Source organism: Phyllobates terribilis, unplaced genomic scaffold (assembly GCF_046119375.1).
Source record: "Phyllobates terribilis strain yellow unplaced genomic scaffold, ASM4611937v1 Scaffold_20__1_contigs__length_20440879, whole genome shotgun sequence".
Taxonomy (NCBI): domain Eukaryota; kingdom Metazoa; phylum Chordata; class Amphibia; order Anura; family Dendrobatidae; genus Phyllobates; species Phyllobates terribilis.
Genome location: NW_027362780.1, coordinates 14972868 through 14977708, shown reverse-complemented (window position 1 = coordinate 14977708; position 4841 = coordinate 14972868).

Genomic DNA, 4841 nt, shown 5'->3' with positions numbered 1-4841 from the left:
ATGTTGTTTTATCCTATGCTTTATTAAATTGTATTTATGTTGTTTTATCCTGTGCTTTATTAAATTGTATTTATGTGGTTTTATCCTATGCTTTTTTAAATAGTATTTATGTTGTTTAATCCTATGCTTTATTAAATTGAATTTATGTTGTTTTATCCTATGCTTTATTAAATTGTATTTATGTTGTTTTATCCTATGCTTTATTAAATTGTATTTATGTTATTTTGACCTATGCTTTACTAAATTGTATTTATGTTGTTGTATCCTATGCTTTATTAAATTGTATTTATGTTGTTTTATCCTGTGCTTTATTAAATTGTATTTATGTGGTTTTATCCTATGCTTTTTTAAATAGTATTTATGTTGTTTAATCCTATGCTTTATTAAATTGTATTTATGTTGTTTTATCCTATGCTTTATTAAATTGTATTTATGTTGTTTTATCCTATGCTTTATAAATTGTATTTATGTTGTTTTATCCTATGCTCTATTAAATTGTATTTATGTTGTTTTATCCTATGCTTTATTAAATTGTATTTATGTTGTTTTATCCTATGCTTTATTAAATTGTATTTATGTTGTTTTGTCCTATGCTTTATTAAATTGTATTTATGTTGTTTTATCCTATGCTTTATTAAATTGTATTTATGTTGTTTTATCTTATGCTTTACTAAATTATATTCATGTTGTTTTATCTTATGCTTTATTAAATTGTATTTATGTTGTTTTAACATATGCTTTATTAAATTGTATTTATGTTGTTTTGTCCTATGCTTTCTTAAATTGTATTTATGTTGTTTATCCTATGTTTCATTAAATTGTATTTATGTTGGTTTATCCTATGCTTTATTAAATTGTATTTATGTTGTTTTGTCCTATGCTTTTTTAAATTGTATTTATGTTGTTTTATCCTATGCTTTATTAAATGTATTTCTGTGGTTTTATCCTATGCTTTATTAAATTGTATTTATGTTGTTTTAAACTATGCTTTATTAAATTGTATTTATGTTGTTTTGTCCTATGCTTTATTAAATTGTATTTATGTTGTTTTAACCTATGCTTTATTAAATTTTATTTATGTTGTTTTATCCTATGCTTTATTAAATTGTATTTATGTTGTTTTATCCTATGCTTTATTAAATTGTATTTATGTTGTTTTAACCTATGCTTTATTAAATTGTATTTATGTTGTTTTATCCTATGCTTTATTAAATTGTATTTATGTTGTTTTAACCTATGCTTTATTAAATTTTATTCATGTTGTTTTATCTTATGCTTTATTAAATTGTATTTATGTTGTTTTAACCTATGCTTTATTAAATTTTATTTATGTTGTTTTATCCTATGCTTTATTAAATTGTATTTATGTGGTTTTATCCTATGCTTTATTAAAAAATATTTATGTTGTTTTATCCTATGCTTTATTAAATTGTATTTATGTTGTTTTATCCTATGCTTTATTAAATTGTATTTATGTTGTTTTAACCTATGCTTTATTAAATTTTATTTATGTTGTTTTATCCTATGCTTTATTAAATTATATTTATGTTGTTTTATCCTATGCTTTATTAAATTGTATTTATGTTGTTTTATCCTATGCTTTATTAAATTGTATTTATGTTGTTTTAACCTATGCTTTATTAAATTGTATTTATGTTGTTTTATCCTATGCTTTATTAAATTGTATTTATGTTGTTTTAACCTATGCTTTATTAAATTGTATTCATGTTGTTTTATCTTATGCTTTATTAAATTGTATTTATGTTGTTTTAACCTATGCTTTATTAAATTTTATTTATGTTGTTTTATCCTATGCTTTATTAAATTGTATTTATGTGGTTTTATCCTATGCTTTATTAAAAAATATTTATGTTGTTTTATCCTATGCTTTATTAAATTGTATTTATGTTGTTTTATCCTATGCTTTATTAAATTGTATTTATGTTGTTTTAACCTATGCTTTATTAAATTTTATTTATGTTGTTTTATCCTATGCTTTATTAAATTGTATTTATGTTGTTTTATCCTATGCTTTATTAAATTGTATTTATGTTGTTTTATCCTATGCTTTATTAAATTGTATTTATGTTGTTTTAACCTATGCTTTATTAAATTGTATTCATGTTGTTTTATCTTAAGCTTTACTAAATTATATTCATGTTGTTTTATCTTATGCTTTATTAAATTGTATTTATGTTGTTTTAACATATGTTTTATTAAATTGTATTTATGTTGTTTTGTCCTATGCTTTATTAAATTGTATTTATGTTGATTATCCTATGTTTCATTAAATTGTATTTATGTTATTTTATCCTATGCTTTATTAAATTGTATTTATGTTGTTTTGTCCTATGCTTTATTAAATTGTATTTATGTTGCTTTAACCTATGCTTTATTAAATTTTATTTATGTTGTTTTATCCTATGCTTTATTAAATTGTATTTAATTTGTTTTATCCTATGGTTTATTAAAGTGTATTTATGTTGTTTTAACCTATGCTTTATGAAATTGTATTTATGTTGTTGTATCCTATGCTTTATTAAAATGTATTTATGTAGTTTTATCTTATGCTTTATTAAATTGTATTTATGTTGTTTTATCCTATGCTTTATTAAATTGTATTTATGTTGTTTTATCCTATGCTTTATTAAATTGAATTTATGTTGTTTTATCCTATGCTTTATTAAATTGTATTTCATTTGTTTTATCCTATGGTTTATTAAAGTGTATTTATGTTGTTTTAACCTATGCTTTATGAAATTGTATTTATGTTGTTGTATCCTATGCTTTATTAAAATGTATTTATGTAGTTTTATCCTATGCTTTCTTAAATTGTATTTATGTTGTTTTAACCTATGATTTATTAAATTGTATTCATGTTGTTTTATCTTATGCTTTACTAAATTATATTCATGTTGTTTTATCTTATGCTTTCTTAAATTGTATTTATGTTGTTTTGTCCTATGCTTTATTAAATTGTATTTATGTTGTTTATCCTATGTTTCATTAAATTGTATTTATGTTGTTTTATCCTATGCTTTATTAAATTGTATTTATGTTGTTTTGTCCTATGCTTTATTAAATTGTATTTATGTTGTTTATCCTATGTTTCATTAAATTGTATTTATGTTGTTTTATCCTATGCTTTATTAAATTGTATTTATGTTGTTTTGTCCTATGCTTTATTAAATTGTATTTATGTTGTTTATCCTATGTTTCATTAAATTGTATTTATGTTGTTTTAGCCTATGCTTTATTAAATTGTATTTATGTTGTTTTGTCATATGCTTTATTAAATTGTATTTATGTTGTTTTATCCTATGCATTATTAAATTGTATTTCTGTGGTTTTATCCTATGCTTTATTAAATTGTATTTATGTTGTTTTAAACTATGCTTTATTAAATTGTATTTATGTTGTTTTAAACTATGCTTTATTAAATTGTATTTATGTTGTTTTAACCTATGCTTTATTAAATATTATTTATGTTGTTTTATCCTATGCTTTATTAAATTGTATTCATGTTGTTTTATCTTATGCTTTACTAAATTATATTCATGTTGTTTTATCTAATGCTTTATTACATTGTATTTATGTTGTTTTAACCTATGCTTTATTAAATTGAATTTATGTTGTTTTATCCTATGCTTTATTAAATTGTATTTATGTTGTTTTGTCCTATGCTTTATTAAATTGTATTTATGTTGTTTATCCTATGTTTCATTAAATTGTATTTATGTTGTTTTAGCCTATGCTTTATTAAATTGTATTTATGTTGTTTTGTCATATGCTTTATTAAATTGTATTTATGTTGTTTTAACATATGCTTTATTAAATTGTATTTATGTTGTTTTATCCTATGCTTTATTAAATTGTATTTCTGTGGTTTTATCCTATGCTTTATTAAATTGCATTCATTCTGTTTTAAACTATGCTTTATTAAATTGTATTTATGTTGTTTTATCCTATGCTTTATTAAATTTTATTTATGTTGTTTTATCCTATGCTTTATTAAATTTTATTTATGTTGTTTTATCCTGTGCTTTATTAAATTGTATATATGTTGTTTTATCCTATGCTTTATTAAATTGAATTTATGTTGTTTTATCCTATGCTTTATTAAATTGTATTTATGTTGTTTTAACCTATGCTTTATTAAATTGTATTTGTGTTGTTTTATCCTATGCTTTATTAAATTGTATTTATGTTGTTTTATCCTATGCTTTATTAAATTGTATTTATGTTGTTTTATCCTATGCTTTATTACATTGTATTTATGTTGTTTTAACCTATGCTTTATTAAATTGTATTTATGTTGTTTTGTCCTATGCTTTATTAAATTGTATTTATGTTGTTTTAACCTATGCTTTATTAAATTGTATTTATGTTGTTTTAACCTATGCTTTATTAAATTGTATTTATGTTGTTTTGTCCTATGCTTTATTAACTTTTATTTATGTTGTTTTAACCTATGCTTTATTAAATTGTATTTATGTTGTTTTGTCCTATGCTTTATTAAATTGTATTTATGTTGTTTTAACCTATGCTTTATTAAATTGTATTTATGTTGTTTTATCCTATGCTTTATTAAATTGTATTCATGTTGTTTTATCCTATGCTTTATTAAATTGTATTTTTGTTGTTTTATCCTATGCTTTATTAAATTGAATTTATGTTGTTTTATGCTATGCTTTATTAAATTTTATTTATGTTGTTTTATCCTATGCTTTATTAAATTGTATTTATGTTGTTTTATCCTATGCTTTATTAAATTGTATTTATGTTATTTTGACCTATGCTTTACTAAATTGTATTTATGTTGTTGTATCCTATGCTTTATT